This window comes from Gorilla gorilla, chromosome X (assembly GCF_029281585.2).
Source record: "Gorilla gorilla gorilla isolate KB3781 chromosome X, NHGRI_mGorGor1-v2.1_pri, whole genome shotgun sequence".
NCBI classification, from domain to species: Eukaryota; Metazoa; Chordata; class Mammalia; order Primates; family Hominidae; genus Gorilla; species Gorilla gorilla.
In genome coordinates this window covers 68,114,633-68,133,985 of record NC_073247.2, presented here as the reverse complement: position 1 = coordinate 68,133,985, position 19,353 = coordinate 68,114,633, and the positions used below count along the sequence as shown (strand labels likewise).

Here is a 19,353-nt window from a genome sequence, read left to right as displayed (position 1 = left end):
TTAAAACTTCAACCAGTAAGTTTGAATCTCCTATTCCCAGTTTTGGTCAGCCCTACAGTGTATACCAACCAGGCTGGCCTGGGGCTGCTGTTAGAGGAAAGAAAGAAACATCCGGACTTGGAATGAACAGATCTGGAAGGAATCCTAAATTTTCCAATAAAGTCTCTGTATTCCTTTCATCCTGGTCCCTACCCAGGAAGCAGTCTAGAGGAGATGATCCTTTTCTAAGAACAGCAACATTCAGTAAACAAACTTCCTTACTAATGTGTGTGGATCAAGAGATGGTGAGGAAAGTAGAGTCAGTGATATTTTTGAATCAATTATGAGAAGGCCACCATGCTATTGCTCAGTAATATTAGATGCCCATGGACAGTAAGATTCATCAATGGTCCATCTTTATTATTAGGTCATTATTGAGTGGCTTTTGCAATAAAATACACCATTGGCAGAATAAAAATATTCTCTAATGCAAAAACATAGCATGGATTATTTTTAAGGGGCACAATAGTGTGCTTGATCAGACTGGAATAGCAACATTGTAAAAGCTCAACAGTGGTGAGGCATATTCAAAAGCCCCAAGAGGAGAGTCAACAATCAGATCCATCAGAGTTGAGAGGTTGCCACAACTTATGTAATGACGTCTCCACGCCATGAAACACATGTGTCAGCTTTTGTCAGGAGTCACAGACCTGGCATGCAGCAGGAGATTCTGCATTAGATATATAAAGTCAGGCTCAATCATCCCCTTGATTAGTTAGTCTCATCAGAGAATGAGCCCTTGCCATGGGTCTGTATATGAGGAATCCAGGCAGTTCAGTAAGTAGTCAAGATTTGTTTCCACATGACGTCCCAAAGAAGAGTCTTTAATCTGCCAGACTAGTTTTCCAAGTGGCATACCAAAAGGCTGGACCATTGGTAGTGTCCCAAGAATTGGGTTCTGACCATTGAGCAGAGAAACCAAGTCCTCTTTTTATTTCTGCATAGCGGGTTCAGAGGCTGAACAGACACAGGAGCCAGTGAACACCATCAGTTTTCAGCTTAGCCAATCCTTCACTGAGGCAAGCCCAGATATTTAGGGAAACCTCTGTAAACAGGGTCCAATTGAACTAGTAGTGTTGTTTCAAGCAGGAGAATAAGAGGTTAAGTTTCCCCCAGAGAGACAGTTGCCACTCTTACATATAAAGCAGAGATGCAGAAGAAATTCGAGTTGATGCCATCGCCCACCCACCAACCCACCCCCGCATTTCCGCCCTGAGACTAGGATCCCAGCGCCAGGGACCCAGACCCTGGGATTGATCGCACAGAGCCGTGATCCGGAGAGTGTGCCGGGGATGAGACGGAATCTCGGGGCCACTCGAGAGCTTGGGGCAGGAACCATGCATCCATTGTCCATCGTGACTGCATGTGGAGCAGCTATTTGGCCTGGGAACAGCTGTAGAGAGCGGGGAGCGACTGGCTCGCCACTGGCGCGCCCTGGGGGAACCCGCCCAAGGTGCCCTCCTCCCCAGACTGCCCTCCCAGCCTCGAAGACGGCAACCCAGCGCCCACTGCTCCCTGGACTCTGGGCAAGGCCAAGACTCAGGCCTGCTCCAGGTTTGAGAACCCAAACGACTCAGAGGGTGAGGAAATTGACCTTGTGACAGCAAAGAAGAGGCAGACTGGGTATACAGAAGTCGATCACCATCATGGTTTGAGTCGACCGTCTGAACCCCTGCATGAAACACTTCCATACCTCCATCCACCAGCAACAACACAACTGCGCTGCGCATATTTCTCCAGAAAGCTGTTCCCAAGAAGAGGCTCCAGAGAGAGGTCTCCAAGAAGAGGCTCTGGAGGGAGATGCTCCAGGGGAAACGGAAGATGAGGAGGATGAGGGGATTGTGAGCCCCTCACCTATAGAAAGCAAGGCTGCCCAGTGCTGCCAGTTCTGACACTGAGGATGTGACCAAGAGGAAGGGCCACAACTTCCTGCAGCACAAGAGGTGGAATGACCTGCGCGTTCTCAGTTCTTGGCCCTGAGGGACCAGGTACCCACCTTGGCCAGCTGCTCTAAGGTCCCCACGGTAGTGATCCTAAGCAAGGCCTTGGGATACTTGCAAGACCTGGCGTGAACCGAGAAAAAGATGTCTATGGAGAAAACGCAGCTCCGACGCCAGCAACAGCAATTGCAGAAATGAATTGCGTACCTCAGTGGCTACTAACTGACCAAAAAGCCTGACTGTTCTATCTTACAAAGACACAAGTTTATTTTTTGACCTCCCCTTCCCCTTTAGTAATTTTCACATTTTGGTTATGACGGGACAGTCTCTGCAGTAGGTCCCAGAATGCATTGCAGCCAGTACACACAGAATAAGGGCTTGCATTCTTGGAAACCTTGAAACCCAGCTCCTTCTCTCTCCTGACTCATGCTGTGTCTTCTCTGGCGCCTTTGGCTTCTCAGCAGGTAGCTGACTGAGGAGATTTGGGGTCTGTTTACCTCACTAGCTCCGAAGAAAAGGCTGACAGATACTATGCAACAGGTGGTGTATGTTGTCGGGGACTCCAGCCTGCATGAAATCTCACACTCCGCGTGAGCCTTAGACTAGGAAAGAATGCTCCCTGGTATCTCTGGGGTGATGCAAGAATGCTCCCTGGTATGTCTGGGGTCATGCAAGGACAGCTGGGCCTAGACAGCACTCTTACTGTGGCTTTTTTTTTTTTCCAGGAGACACACAAGCTGTCTTGGGTGATGACAAGCTTGAAGATTTGATCAACATGACCATTGCTTCACTGTCAGACACTTTACAGTATCTGAGGAGTTGGAAACCTTTAACGTATATATTGTGATATTAGCTGACACCTCTCCTTCCAGTTTCAATGCTGAGACCCTGAGAACATTTAAAGAGCTTGCACTCTAGGTTCGTTGTCTCAGAGCTCTCTGGGCCTTCTCTGATAAAGGGACCTTTCTGTCCTCATGAGAGACTTTTGTTTCATTTTGCCTTTGTTGTGCAATGGGCTTTCCAGCATCCTTTCCCACAGGTTAGAAATGTTTCCCCAAGTTACAGGGAAGTGGGGATCCTAGCCTGGGGCCTGAGGAAATCTTGGAGTCCTGGCTCCTGAACTTGTTCCCTGTCCAAGTGGCACTTGAGGCCACCCATCTTATAATCTCTTCTCAAGGCAGATGTAAGGCACCTCAGAAGGGAGAACTATACCGCTTCCTCTTTTCCATGAAGCTCTCATCTCAATCTTTGACTGATGAGTGTGAAATTCTACCGGAACCATGCAAACACGTCCACCTTGGGCATCTCCAAGGAACTTGTGGGGTCTGCAGCATACTTGGCTCCCTACCAGCCTGCCATGAGTCATATTTCTTTTCCAGAAGGTGGACTTGCTTCCTGGTATGTTTTAAAGGAGCCTGCAGGAGCTCTGCTTAGCCAATCATGATGGATTTTTGCCCCAGCTGGACTCTGCATGTCCAAGGAGAATCCAGGTACAGCCTCCATTCCGGGAAAGACATCCAGCCCAGCAGTTGTCATGCGGGTAACCTCAGGAACCCCTAACCCTGTCCTGGAAAAAGGACAAGCCCCTCCAGAACTCTGCCCAAAATAGCAGGTGCTTGATGGTTCTGAATTTGGAAAGGGATGGGGGGTGATAAGTACTATCTGTGGCTCTGGAAAACCAGCTGCTACATTCAAATCTATTTTCCATAGTGGTTTCTTTCTGAGGTTGCTTCGTGGCCTCAGAGAATCCCAGAGGATGTTTTGAAATAGCCTCTCTACCCTTCAGGAGCGTGGTAGTTTACAGGAACCAACTGACTTCTGGAACTGTCTATGGAGGGAGAACAGGCCAGGTGTAGGTTACTAATGTCCTACATGAATAGCTTGGTTTTATAAGCTGCTGTTGGGTATTATGTTGGGGCAGTCTTTTTAATATATTGTATTTTTGTACGCATTTTGCAAAGTGGAGTTAACTGTTTTGTAAAAGAAAAAAAAGAAACCCTTGGGTGCTTCTTCTGTTTCAAGGGTCTGATTTATTTGGAAAGGCAAGTTTATCTGAAATTTTGTATTATTGATTGCCCAATTTTAAAATGTTGCCTTCTGGGACATCTTGACAAAAAATATTTCTCAAACATGAAGAAAATAAATATAATAAAAAAGAAATGTCTGTGGGATCAGATGACTGTTCTTGATTTTACCATTTCCATTTCATAAGCCGAGCTTATTGACCCCTTCCTACCTGCTAGTCATTGAGTCTGAGTTGACCAACTCAAAGATGGAAATATCGAGCCAGATGGTAACAAATTCTCCATGAATCGATTGTTCAGTTTTGACAGAATCCCAATTGCAAGCCATTAGCTGCTTTTCAAAAGGGATGTACCCTGTAGCCATATCAGGGAGGCAACAAGTCCAGTTCCCCAAGGGATCTCTCTGGGTGTTGACTGCTTCTCCTTGCCAGGTGCCCCCATCGGCAAAATCATCAGTTACACAGATTTGTCCTGTATGTAATATCCAAGGAGTTGATTGAGGTTCTGAGCCTCTTTTTCGATGGCAGGTTGTATTAAGAGACGTCAATTTTTTCCTGTTAGAGGGATCTAATGTTGTGAATTTGCCTGCTTAGTCCCAAGAGATTACTTGGCAAGCAGGCCCCTGTATTTGGGAGCATAAATCAGCCACCCTTGCTGACAGATATGTAATAACACTGCATTGAGGACCCTTGAGACTGAGACTTCTAGCTGGCCAGCTGACACAATTATTATGTATATAGTGAAAATGTTGAACATTAGAAGGTAGAGACACTAATGCTAAATCCTGAGCCAACCACTGGTGACAAATCTCATTGGAGTTTGTTCCACTAACACTTCCCTCTACCTCTGTCTCTCTGTGATGGGGATGACTTTATATGAGACCTGTAGAATGAGAAATTACAAGCATATGACCCATCAAATCCTGCCATTTATAAGTAGAAGCAACAAGAACAGTTTATTCAACTTTCCCAAAGGCGCCCCTGTACAAAGTCATATTGGCTTCCAAACCCCACTGTGAACCATGCCCAAACCCCAACAATTGCTTTTCTGGACTTTTTTCCCTTAAATGAACTCAGACCTAGAGTTCACTACAGGAATTTCAGGGGTTACAGCAAGAGCTGTTAGGGGATTTCCCTATGTCCAGGCCAGAATGTAGGGATTGCAGGGGAGTCTTGGGATGAGGCGGGGGATGGGGACTGTAAGCCTTTTTTGTAATCCCTCTGGCTCTTTGCCCCAGCTTGTATGCTAAATCCTCTCCTGTGTACCTCCATTTGTGCAGAACTGTAAGGGCTCAGGGATTCTTCCATTCTGTCCCTTGATTTCCCCAGCAGCTCTGCTCCACAGTCTTGGTGCTTTCATCTACCTCATATCTATTACCCCTTCCCTCCACTCCCCAGAAAATCAGATAAGATAGTGTCATGGGAGCTTATATGTAACAGTTATGTGAACATGTGAGTCCCTCCCTTTCCTGAAGTACCCTACCATGCATATGCCTTTTAGTCTGTCTTGAGGACAGAGAGACTTCTGGCTCACCACTAATCATCTTTCTTCTTATAGCACCTGAAGTGAGAAAAGGAAGAGAACCAGGAGTTAGGAAATGCAGAGAGAGAGAAAGACTCTGTCTATACTAGTAAGCAAGGCATGTTTGCATTTGGTTTCCAGTAGCCAGCAGTGTGGTTCAACCAAACAAACTTCAGATGGTTTTTTTTCCACTGAAAACTCTATATCTTCACTGCTGACACCACTTATTCAGGTTTGGCAAGTCATTGACTCAGCACCATGACATCATCCCTTCTTCCTCCCATGCAGAGGAGAGTGAACAACAACCAAACCATGATTCAAACAGCTTGGTTTAATTCTGCATGCTGCCCCTCAGCTTCATTAATAGGTAGGAGAGTGAGTGGGGAAGGGCCCTTAATGCACTTAGTGCCAATCCATTCGGGAAAAAGCATTTGCTCTCCAATCCCGAGGAGTCTTCTCATATCCCCTAACCAGGCCAGTGAAGCACCCTTGTTTTATCACTTTCCAGAATGCTATGTTTCATCTTCATTACCAAAATTGGCAAGAAATGTGAAGAGTTTGAGACTGTACCCTACCTGCAAGCTCACCAACTAGCATACCTCAGTTTCACAGATGTTGGCAGAATATGTGAGATTCTTGGGTCAGAGTTTGTTTTGGTTCATGTTTGCATTAGTTCCCCTTGCCCTCTGCCCCAAATCACACAGGAGAAATGAGGAGCAGCCAGTCAAATGTTGACATACAAGTATTCTTCAAACTATAGTTAGAGACAAAAGCTGTTACAATAAATGTAGAAAGGCCATGGACAATTATCTCAACAATATCTGACCATTGTTTCTCCACTATCTTGGCTTCTGACAAAGTTTGCCATTAAGTATGTGTGTTGATTTTCTGGATATCAGGGCTGAGCAAGGAAAAAGTCATGACCATTAGATGGCAGTAGCACACAACATGCTTTATTTGGGTGGCCCTTTGAAAGGTTTCAGGAGAGTGGAACTTCCCTCACAGCAGGAGTCCTTCCAGAGGCAGCAGCAAGAGGCCACCACCCAGAAGAGGAAGAGTTCAAGGCAACTTCCAAAGGAGAGAAGAATTGGACAGGAGGCTTATGTGTCTATGGGATGTTACTCAGCAGCCAGGTGTGGAGTCTCTGTGTCAGAGAGTTCCCATGGGCATCAGAGGCTTGGGGCTTTTGTCCAGCCCCAGAGTATGTCCTATCTATGGCTAGCAGATGCTGTGTCTAGTTTTACAGAGGGTGCAATGTGGGTGGGTTCTAAAGGGCCAGAAATGTGCTTATTGGGGGCCATATTTAAAGCAACTGGGTGTGTAAACATTTGATTTTAGTTCCAATGAGCTTTGAGCTAATGGTCTTAGCTGTCTCTGAATATAGGGAACAAGATAACAAGGCACCATCTAAAGATATTAACCCACTTATTTAACAGTCCATGCCTTGGCCCCATGTTGTTTTACAATCTAAGTTGTATGCTATTTCATGGAGTCTCAGTTGGGAGCCAGCGATGAAGCATCCTCAAGACCCAGAATGCTATAAGGCTACAAATTAGGATTTTAAAAGCCAGTTCTCAGCCAATCTGCCCACTTGGGCAGCCAGTAGAATAAATTTGAAAGGAGACAATTTTGTTTTGACCAGTCCGTTTAGTCAATAGAGTGGCATTTATATCCCCTTTGGTACATGACCCCAGCTATCTGTAAAACTTGGTGTTATCTACGCACATGCAGCAAGACAATTTTAGCAAGCACACAGCCCCTGTGCCCTGCGACCCCTCCGCCCTGCGACCCCTCCAGCAGCCTGACCTAGGGCTATGCGGTTATCTCACACCATGGCCACTAAAGTACAGTGAGATTCAGCAAAGAGTTTCAGTCCTTGGGCTGTTTATCTAATTTCTGTGGGTAATTCCTGCAACATGGCTATCTGTGTTTCTCTTAATTGTGGTGTGCTGTTCCACACATATGCTGTTCCTACTGCCTCCAAAATTAGTGATCCTAGGGAAGTTAGTACCATGAAGAACTATTTGGAAAGCTCATTTGTGACATTGGGGAGTCGCAGCTAGTGTGGTTTGGTGGCGGCAAGTACTTGGGGGAGGGGATTCCACTGTTGAATAAAATTCTACTGGAATTGTGCACCAATCCCAAGTGCAGGAAATATTCTTCAGGGTTGGATGAGGAGAAGATTGTGATAGGGAAGCCATTTGATTCCTTTACAGGACCACCAGGCTCCCTCTGCTGCCTGAATTCTCTGTTCCACTGAAGGGAAGTTCACATGGCTTCGTGAAGTTCCAGAAGTTCCAGGTTGTGTTAATAGGAGCAGAAAATGGTATAGTCAAACAGGCTTGTGTTATCCACCTTGCATTCAGCACCTGGGTTAACTAAATTTGTTGTGGGTTCAGCCTACCATTGTCTATACATTTACGTGAGATAAGCCTCTGGATAAGGTTATTGAATGTCAATGGTTAGGAGAATCGGCTCATCTAAATAAGTGAGGTATATGATGCAGCGTTGCCAGGGAAGAAATATTACACTATATTTTCTAAAATCAGGTTGGCAGAAGCAAGCCCTGCATTAGGTTAGATTTACCATTTTATATGTTGCTGTGGCTAAGGCTATAGGCACGTTTGGTGTAGTCAGCAATTGCATGTTCCTCCTTGCTGTGACTGTTGTGCATTGTGCTTGAGTTTCCTGCTGATTGCAAATAGTAAATAGCATTGATGTGTTCCCATGAGTGTGGGATAGGTTTTGCAGGTGTTATTGGCAGTCCAAGAAGAACGTTTAGTCTAGCCACACACCAAATTAGATTCTGAATTATGAGGCACTCGCATATGAGTGAACAAAACAGGTAAACCAAGTATTTAAAAAAAAAAAAAGATATCGGCTGGGCACGGTGGCTCATGCCTGAAATCCCAGCACTTTGGGAGGCCGAAGTGGGCAGATCACGAGGTCAGGAGTTCCAGACCAGCCTGGCCAATATGGTGAAACCCCGTCTCTACTAAAAATACGAAAAAAAAAAAGATTACCCGGGTGTGGTGGCACGCTCCTGTAGTCCCAGCTACTTGGGGGCTGAGGCAGGAGAATCACTTGAACCCAGGAGGCAGAGGTTTCAGTGAGCCGAGATCGCGTTACTGCACTCCAGCCTGGGCGACAGATCCAGACTCTGTCTCAAAAAAAAAAAAAAAAAAAAGATATCAATTGTATCAAGGCATAGGTCCCTTTTATATTCCCTTGTATTGCAACATTACTGTGTTTCAGTGGGGGACCAAATGCTTTATGGACTCCATTTTAGCGGAAAATTTCATAGGGAAGAGGTTTGTATATCTTTAACAACCTCAGGAGTGGCCCCTTGGGAGGTGGCAGTGTGACTACACCAATAAATTTCCTCCCAAGTACTCATGGACATAAAGTGTCTACTGAGACACTGGAGACTACTAGAGGGGGACTGGGGAGGGGAGCAAGGGTTGAAAAACAAACTGTTGGGTAGTATGCTCAATACCTGGGTGATGGGATCATTTGTACCCCAAACCTCAGCATCATGCAATATACCCAGGTAACAAACCTGCACATGTGCCCACTGAATCTAAAATAAAAGTTGAAAAAGAAATGACAAGGCATAAAAATGTTTTAATGAAGATGAAAACATTCCTCCCAAGTTAGTTTCATTACATGTCTTCTCATTATCGTTTATGTCTTCTGTAGGTTTGGAGTGTGTATGGATTTTTAAGAAGCCCTCAGAAAAGTAACATTGGGCAACAACTGCCCTCAAATAGTTTCTAAGTTTTTAATAACTGTGGTTTTGGACAAATTTCACAATAGCTATAAGCAAATAGTTATCAATGTGGGTGGACAAACTCCCATGCAAACAGTAGTTAGATTTCTCCCTGAGATCAAATATGTTTTTTGTAAGAACTGTCTGTGCTGTGACACCACGAGCTATGAGTTGTTCACTGTGGGTAGCCAGCATTGCAATTGCTGTAGAGTTCACTTCCATTGAGTGTTATGTAAAACTTGCAGTTAGTATATTGAGATTAGGTTAGGGAAGAATTCCCAAGCTGGTTGTTTTGTGTGTGTGTGTGTGTGTGTGTGTGTGTGTGTGTGTGTGTGATTTTTTTTTAAGAAATGTCTTGGCCCAGGTAATGTCATGTAGTATGCATTGCCTTAGAAGCCAATAATTGTAAAGGTATACACTGTGGGTGTCGATTGCACTTATTATAATTCCAGGGATAAGAAAAAGCTGTCATTTTATCTATGCAATCCCGTAATGGCTTGTGGGTATTGTATCTGGATTATAGTATTAATAACAACACCAATCACAAGCATCCTGGTTGTAATATTTGGTGCATACTATCTCTGGGCATTCCTTAAACGAGGCTCAATAGATAGTGGCCCATTGCTCCATTTGTTTAATGGCACATGAGTTAATAATAGTGGGTTTCATCTGATGTGAAGGAAAAGGCGGCCCACAGAGCTTAGAAGGCATCTATGAGTCACAAGTGAAATTGTACAATCCGACTTAGCTGGAAGGATGTTACTAAGTGGTAGTAGAGAGAGGAGGAGAAGTGCTAACCTCAGTGCTGATGTCTGTGGACTGACCCAGTGAAATGGGAGCATGGTTCCCTTTGTTCCCAGTCTGACCTATGTTGGGTCTCCCTGTGGTGTGTATGTGGCATGCTGTTTCCATACATACTCTGCCAGCAGTAGGGTGTGGATTACCAGGGATAGGGTGATCCACCAATCGAGGTATAATTGACATTGGTGAAGGTAGGAACTTTCTCAGGTAAGGAAAGGGCAGAACAACAGCATAGGCATAAATGTTGGAGGTCATTTGCAGCCAGCACTAGGGAATCTGATTGTCCTCTGGGAGTCACCCAAATGGTGTTATCGGATACAAGGGTTGTTGGTTCAATGTCCTGGGTGTCCAGAGCAGGTCAAAGTTTGTTCCATAGTGCCCTTAGTGGAGCAAAGTACATGGGCAGAAAATGAGGATGCTTCCCTCTCCAGATAGTGGTGGGTGGTTTACTAGGTTTATTCTGGGTAATTAACAGACTAAGACTGAGAATGCACCCAGAGTGAGTGGTCCATGCCAGATCCTTGTCAGGATTGAGGGGAAAAGAAATGACCAGGCTCTGGATTTTCTATGAGGAAGAAGCAAGAGGTGAAAGAGCCAAGTTCCTTTGCTGTGGGCGGTCACTTCAGGGCCCCCATGTTTGTGAATACTAGTAAATCATGTTGTGTCCAGTGGGTACATACATCACCAGAGGTTGCAGCATCTCTGTTGGTGGTCTCCTCATTTGCTGTGAATTAAAATACAGTGCGGTTATGCCAGAGAGGTATGGATTTAATGTAAGCATGACTATGGGCAGTATTTTTGGCTACTGGGAATGCTATTGTCCTGCATGTTCTTCCAATATCCCTTGTTTTAAAAAGCCCATTCTGTCATTCTGTGACACCTGCTACTGTAGGACCAGAGAATAAATGAGAAATCCAAGCAGTGTTCTTTGGTAATGCCTATGGTTGAATCTTCTTTGCAGAGAAGTGAGAGTCTTGATCTGACTGGATAACTTTGTGTAACTTTTGTACTCCCAAAGGGCATACAAACTATTTTATCAGTTCCTCAATAACATTAGCAGAGCTTGGTGCCTTTCGTGGGTAAGCCAAGAGTAAGCCTGTGTAGGAATTACTACATTGTTGTGGCATATGTAATAGTTCCTGCTGCTTCAGAGAGAGGCCCAATGAAATTGACTGGATTTGCCAGCTCTGATATAGCCCTTCTCCTCCTGTGCAGTAGGTCCAAGTCTCTAGATTTCGGGTCTATGGTACAGTCCCTAACGGCTTCATGTAAATGTCTCTCTGCTGGGTCTATTTCTCATTAACAGTTGATTTTCATGGTCTCATAATGCCCAAATGCCCTGACCTCTCCTGTATAGGGTGTAGGGTATCTCTTACCAAAGTTCTGCTGTCTCCCCTCTTTTCAAAAGGATTAACTACTTTGGTACTTTAGCTAGTTTGTCAGCTTCCAGGTTGTATTGTTTGCTGTGAGCTGAGGTATGGTGTACAAAGATGCGCAGAGTGGAGGCCAATGTGCTGATATTTTCCCCCACATCTCCTTACCCCAAATGTGTCAACCTTGTATGTTCCAGCCCTGATTTTGTCCAAGTCCCAACCCAATAGCCTATTAGCCACTGACCAGGAGTTGCCAAAAATGTGAAGCTTAGTAAAATGTTTGTCGAAGGCCTTCTCTATTTCTAGGGGTGTTGCACACAGCCTGGCCTATTGGGCACTTTGGCCCCTCCCCATATAGAAGTTGGAGTATTTGAATAAGGGTAGTAGGCTGTTGCTGTCCTTTATCTGACTCCCTTATACCCTGTGCTTACTCCATTGGTAAAGAAAAACATTAATTTTCTTGTTATGAAAGTGCTGGCCATACTCCCTCCATTCCCCAATGAGCAAGAGCCAGGGGCATTTCCAGGGGTTTTGGCAAGTTAACCTCACTGACAGAGTATGTGGCCGTTTCCTCACACAGTAGTGACACTCCAGGAGGGCCAGGTGTAGTTCAATCCTGTAGATACCATTTTCATTTTAATAAAGAAGCTTCCGTTGCTGATCCAATTTTATGGGCAGCTCTGTCCATTACCCAGGGCATAACAGGAATCTCGGTCCATAGGGTAATTTTCTCTGCCCCACCAGGGCTTCAGTTTTGATAAGTGCCCCATATGCTGCCAGTGGGTGTCTGTCTAGTGAATACTTTAGGCTGAGGCTGAGAGCTACTTACACCAAAAGCCCATGGGTAGGCGTTTACCTGTCCTTTTGGTCCAGAGGCTCCAGGAAGCAAATTTGGGAGCAGTGGAAGCTTATAATTGCAAGTCTTGTCCTTGGGAGCACTAGAGGGAGAGCCAAAGTATTAGCCTCCTTTAGCTCACCCAGTGACTGTAGATGTTCAGGTCCCTACTGAAAAAAGGAAGCTTTACAGGTGTCTCGATAGACAATTCAGCAAGGGTCAGCAAATACTGGAGGTGAGGAAGGCATTGTGCTATAATTCCTAATGAATGTTGGGGGTTCTTTACTGGTGTGAGCGGTTTAAGCATGAGGAGCTTGTCTTTTATCAGATTGGAAATAGTCTGATCACTATTTCTGTGCTGTCAAAGTGTAGAGATCTTATTCCTAGATTTAGACTGCCCTTAGGAATCGGCTCAGATAATGGGCCAGCGTTTGTGGCTGACTTGGTACAGAAAACAGCAAAGGTATTGAGGATCACATGGAAACTGCATGCTGCCTACCGACCGCAAAGTTCTGGAAAGGTGACCGAGTGTGGATCAAAGACTGAAACATAGCCCCTTTGCATGCACGGTGGGAAGGACCCCAGCCCATCATCCTGACCACTCTCACTGCTGTGAAGGTAGAAGGAATCCCGGCCTGGATCCGCCACAGCCATGTAAAACCTGCAGCGCCTGAAACTTAGGAGGCAAGACCAAGACCGGATAACTCAGGCCGTGCTCCCCCTGTCAGATAGTAAATCCCAGGTGATGTACCTGCTGTCAGCAAATCTAGGCTTTCTTCTTGGACACCTTATACCCACAGTCCTCCAGGTGCCGAAGTAGGGCATCCGTTCCCTTGGCAAACCCGACTGCTGTGGGGTGTCCTAGCAGAAGGTCCTCGACGTACTGGAGCAACACGCACCCTGGGTCTCTGGCAGGAAACTTCTGGAAGTCCCGAACCAATGTTTCCTCGAAGATGGTGGGGGAGTTCTTGAACCTTTGGGGAAGGTGGGTTCAACTGTACTGAGTGGTGACACCTGACCCCAGATGTTCCCACTGAAAGGCAAACAGTTTCTGGCTCTCAGGGGCTAGTCTGATGCTAAAGAAAGAGTCTTTCAGGTCCAAGCAGGTGAACCAGCTGTCCTCAGCTGACAGCAACCCTAACAACATGTACAGTTAGGCACTGTTGGATGTAAACTCACTGTAGCTTGATTAACCAAGCACAAGTCCTGTACTGGCCTGTAGTCCTTGGTCCTTGGCTTGGGAACAGGCAGGAGGAAAGTGTAGTATTCTAACGTCTGAACAGGCAGGAGTGGAAAAACACCCTTCCGAGTTCCTAGTGTAGCCTTCAAATTTTACAGACTTATACCTTACATGGTGTAATTGCCAATCCACTCTCAGTGAGAGGTGGTTTACTGAGGGTTGTGATCAACTGTGAAACAGAGTCTTGGTCAGGTTCTGCGAGGAGGATGTCACCGATATAATGCCAAAGCATAGTTTCTGGTGAAATTGAGGGGCAGGTGTCTATGTCCTCTTGGCAATGCCTGTGCAATTGGAGGGCTATTAAGTATCCCCCAAAAAGCCAGCATCACAATGAAGATGAGGGGAAACAAATACCCCAAAAGCAAGTGGGTAAAGGCGCACTATTGACTCTCAAAGGTGGAAGTGAAATGTGTTTGACTCAACTGTGAAATTTTTACTAAACAGAACATGTTAGCCAAGTCTACAACTCCAGATTCAAATTCTGGGGGCCTTAGATGCCCTGGATTAATACAAACTTACCACTGATGTTTTGAATGACACCCATTAAGGCAACAATGTCCTATAGAGGTGCTCTAATAAAGGAAACAGCCCTGTTGAACTCTCTATGGTCTATAGTCTCCACTGATTAGTAGTGTCTCTTAGTGCAGGCCATATGGGGAATTGATAGGTGAGGTAGTAGGAGTCAGTGTTCCTTGTTTATCTATGTCACCTGTGACAGGCCATAATCCTTCAGTGTCCTGCTTCAGCTTCTGCTGTGGTATATGAACCACCTGAACCAAGAGGGGCAGGTTAACTGGTTCCCTCCGGGAAGTGCCCACCGGTAGCATAAAAACCTTAGTCTTATGTCATGAGTTTATCTGCAGCCTCAGGAGGTCTCTTCCAATAATGGGGAAATGGATAATCTTGGAGGGGAGGCAAGCAGGACAGAAGCATATTTTTAGCAAAACTGAGCCAATTTTAATAGTTAAGAGGGGAATTATCCCTTTAATTAATCCCTTTAATTAACCCCCTTCCAAGCAGGTAACCTACTTGCCAGGAGGGGGTTCCTTTTAAAGCATGTGTGTGTGTTGGCATTAGGGAGATTTGGGCACCCTTGACTGACAGAGTTAGCCAGTGTTGTTTGTCGGTGCCCAAGCCACAGTTAATATGGTAAAAGGGCAACTGTCTGTCAGAAGGGGCCTTCCGACACTGCAGGATCCCTGTGTGAGAGAAGATTCTTAGCCATTTGGCAGGCATCAGAGACAGGTGTGGAAGATAAGGTTACCTCCAAAGGGAAAGCCAGCTGGGGTGGGAGGGGGTCGTAATGTAACCCTAGTAAGTATTGCAATTGCTCCAAACATTCACCAGAGATAATCCAATTTGGGACCTTCTTGTGCCTTAGGGTCTAACATAACCTCTTTTCTTCATCTCATGGTTGATGCATACATGGGAGCCTGGCCACAGGTGGTTTGTTTGGCCCAGGAGGGGGCAGCCTGAGTGGTGATAGTAACTTTGATTTAGGCCAGGTAGGGTATTATAGTGTTAGCAGGCAGCACCTGACTCTGAGTTTGTCTTTCATGAGTTTCTATTAAATCCAGTGCAGCTATGGCCTCTTGAATTGTTTTAGCAGTAGCCACCATGCCCAGTAAAGAAGATTTTCCCAGGAGCTCCGCCCCCCGAGGAACAATTGAGTGGACTCAGGACTCAATTCAGACTCCTCCAGTCTTGTCAAGTCATCCTGCCCCACCTCATTTGTTGCCTCCACTCCAACATGTCCAACTGGTGGAGGAGATGTTTGGCCTTGGCTAACCTTTTCCCTGGACAGTCTTCCCAGGCCATTATGAGGTCTAATGGTGGGCAGTTTTCTAATCCACAAAAATACACATCAGCAATAAAGATGTGAACAGAGGTCCAATGCCTCTGTGTGGCTTCTTCCCAAATTCTGCTCTAATTATACAGGTTCCTTTAGTGGGGACACAATTTTTCCATCATGTACTATCGCTCCTAATTGTTTAATTTCATTCCCCATTAGGTGGAATCAGTTCCCTGCCAGATGCATTCTGTAGAGCCAGGCAGCCCCTTGTTTATTTGGTTCTTGGCCTGGGTACTTAAGGAGATACTGGGGCTCGGGTAAGAGAGAGGATAGGACTCCTCCTCCGAGCAGGAACAGACCCTTCCTTCTTGGCTCTCCCTTTTTGTCTTTTCCATTTTTATTACTTTCTGGGTGGCTACAGGCAAAGCAGAGGGTAAGTTTTCCCAGTCCCTACCATGGTGACACTGTGCTGCCTTTTCTTCTGGAGAGCACCTATTCTCCTCTCCAGGGACCTCTTGTCCAAACTGTCTCTCCCAAGAGTTTGGGCTCTTACCTCTTCTCCAGGTGGCATCCTGGTGATAAATTGCTGCCAGCAAGGTCAGCACATGCCTCATGGTTAGGAATGCTTGTTTGACCTGACAGCAACCTCCTGTAGAGTTCCAGGAGGGGCAGGAATATAAACTTTTTTGCCTTCAGTCACTTTAAGTACCACTCTAGATAGCTCAGCCCAAAGGTCGAGATATTAATATCCCTCTGGAGAGGGGATAGCATGATGACAACTGCAACATCATAATTGAGTGTAACAACAGTAGAGGCATGCTACCTGCTTTCAAAGGCCTCTCTACCAGCTGCCCTTAGGATACCAGCCTTGGCCTGATGTCTCTGCCTTATTGGCTCATTTGCTTGCCTAGCTGTCTCCGGGGAGGAGGACATCCTCACATCTCAGACTACCCCAAATCCTCAACCCAGCCAAAGAGAACACTTCCCACCATAGCCTGTTATGCAGTCCAGGGTGGTTCACCCTTATTCCAGAGGCATGCACTCCCTCTTTTTCTATTCAGGTGCACAGGTGCACAATGTCCAATGTCAACTGAGGGGGGGACCCAGGTAAGTGGGCTGACCTCCTTCCCAAGTACCTTGGCATCTCAGACCTCAAAAGCCAGTTCTAGTGGTGTGGGTTCACTCAACTACTGGTACTACCTCTGGGCCAGGTCAATGAGGTATAGAAGGAGACTGCAAAAAGTATATTGTTGCAGTACAGCAATGAGCGATGCTGCGCAAAACTGCTACAGAGGCATTCTAAATGTAGAGTCTGAGCACTTAAGGCTGCCTAGGACTGATTTTTCAATCGATTTTCCTACTGACTGGGTAGACGCTATGCCAATTTCTTGTTCACGAAAATCCCATCCTCCTCACCACTTGCGGTGAGTTCCAAGATTTCTGGGCTGATCAATGAAGAAGACATGACCACGAGGTGGCAGTAGCGCCCAAAAACATTTTTTTTTTTTTTTTTTTTGAGATGGGAGAAGGAGTCTCACTCTGTTGTCCAAGCTGGAATACAGTGGCGCAACCTCTGCTCACTGCAACCTCCGCCTCCCGGGTTCAAGTGATTCTCCAGCCTCAGCCTCCGAAGTAGCTGGGATTACAGGCACCCGCCACAATGGCGGGCTAATTTTTGTATTTTTTAGTAGAGACGAGGTTTCACCCTGTTGGCCAGGCTGGTCTCGAACAGCTGACCTCAGGTGATCCACCCGCCTCGGCCTCCCAAAGTGCTGAGATTACAGGTGTGAGCCACCGCGCCCAGCCAAGAAGCTTTTTATTTCGGCGGTGCTTTGACAGGTTGCCAGAAAGGGGAGGTCTCTCACATCAGACCTTCCAGAGGCAGCAGCAGAGGGCCACTGAGCAGAAGGGGAAGAGGGCAAGGTAACTCCTGGGGTAGAGGAGAATAGGAGAGGGCCTTATGTGTCTGGGCGATATGACTCAGCAGCAGGAGAGGGAGTCTCTGGGTCAGAGGGTTCTGGAGGCAAGCAGTGGCATGGGGTCTTTTATAGCCCCTGTGTTTGCCTTAAATGTGGCTAGCAGATGTCAGTGCAGTTTTGTGGGGCATGCAAGGCAGGCAAGCCCTAAGTGGCTACACATATGCTTACTTGAGCTATATTTAAAGCAATTGCATATGTGAAAAATTCGAGTTTGGCGTTGGCAGGCTTTCAGCCTGCTGTGAGGAAGTATAATGGCAATATAAAGGCTAATATATGGAGGTCATCTTTAACCCACTGATATAATAACATGCCACTTAGTCACCCACTCTGATTAATCCGACTAGCATGGTCTGAGATCAAATCCATTCAATCTGTACTGTCAACAGTACTCTAAGCAGCAAGGTGAGATCAATCTGCAACGTTAACCCGAACTTAAAACGTTAAGCGCACATGTACAATACTACTGTCCCTGAGTTTTCATCTAAGAGAAATGAAAGCATAGATCCACATAAAGACTTGTATGTGAATGTTTATAGCAGCTTCAATTGTACTAGTGAAAAACTGGAAACAAGCCAAATTACCATACAATGAAATACTATACTATGACAAATAGTAATGAACTATTGATAGAAATAACAGCATGGGTGAATCTGAAAATAACTATGCTGATTTTAAGAAGACAAAAAAGAGTATACAGTGTATAATTCTATTTATATAAAATTCTATAAAGCACAAACTAATCTATAGTGAGAGAACGTATATCAGTGGTTGCCTAGGAACAGGGATGGGGATGGGTAGGGAGGGAAGCAACATAAAAGGGGCATGAGAAAGCCTTAGGAGGTGATGAAAATGATTGTCATTTTGAATGTGGTAAGGTCTTATGATTATTGGTAAGGAGTTATGCTCATAAAATATAAATAATTTGTATTTTATAAATTATATAAATTACATATAATTTCTTTTAGTTTTAAATTTAAGGAATGGCAACATGTCTTGCGTCAAAGAACCCTCAAAGCAACACCTAAGTACTGCAAAATCTTTGACGATGTATTTGCCAGTTAACTTATCTTTAAACATCAATAATAAATAAAAATGGTCAAGACTTATTTGTTTCTATGTGTTTATTTTAGTGTGCTATTGCTTTTTCACATTCTGGGTCATATTTTCAAAGTATTGTTTCACATCGTGTAAATGTATGTTTTTTTTTTCACTATTAGTAAAGAGCATCTCAAGAAAGGTCCTACTTTCTACTTTGATGGTATAGGAGCATGTTTGACTCAGATATGAACCACTTGTGGACAGAGTTATGGGTGAGAAATCTGATATTTAAGGAACAGTCTGGATTAGTTTCCCATTGGTGAGAAAATAAAAAAGTGATGAGCACTTTTTCCAAATACCACGTGATGAATCAAGTACTCAAACATGCTAACGGGGTTTAGACTATTCTATTACAAAAAATATTCCAATCAATTCCTGTGGACAGTTTGTAAACTGTCATTCCCAATGCCTCCTCATCCTTCAAGGTCCCACTGAAAGGTCTCATAGCTTGTCAGACCTTTGGGGGAAGTGCTTTTTTTTTTTTTTTAATTAAAAGTTAAGTCATGTGCAGGGCAGAGTGAGGCAAAATGCAGCCAGTGGTTAGGAACTAAAGACCTCTCCTCCGCCTGGGCCTTGAGAGTTTGGGAGAAGCTCAGGAAGCAAAGCCAACCATCTGAGTCCAGTGGGCTTTGAAGCAGTGGTCTTGCATCTGTACATGTGGGATAAATGATGTGAAAACCATTAACTCTGCTGCTGATCCAGCTGCAGGGAAAAGCATTTCCTCTGATCAAGGTGACCATCTGGCTGGTGGACCTCATTTTGCACCAGGTCCTGATCGATGAGCTGAGCCTGAGTCCACAGTTCACCTGATGGAGAACTCAGAGTCAAAGCCCAGGCCCAAGTGAGGCTGTCTGACTGCTGCTTGAGGGCCTAGGGACCACACCCCTGGAGTCAGGAGGGCAGAGGTGAGGATGACAGTGGAATGGCCAGAAGGTAAAGATA

At 45.3% G+C, this 19,353-nt stretch overlaps 1 pseudogene; it reads left to right on the top strand.

Moving 5' to 3' along the window:
- The first annotated feature begins 1,333 nt into the window (after nt 1-1,333).
- On the top strand, nt 1,334-2,201 carry LOC101125838 (protein L-Myc-like; annotated as a pseudogene).
- Nucleotides 2,202-19,353: the final 17,152 nt, after the last annotated feature.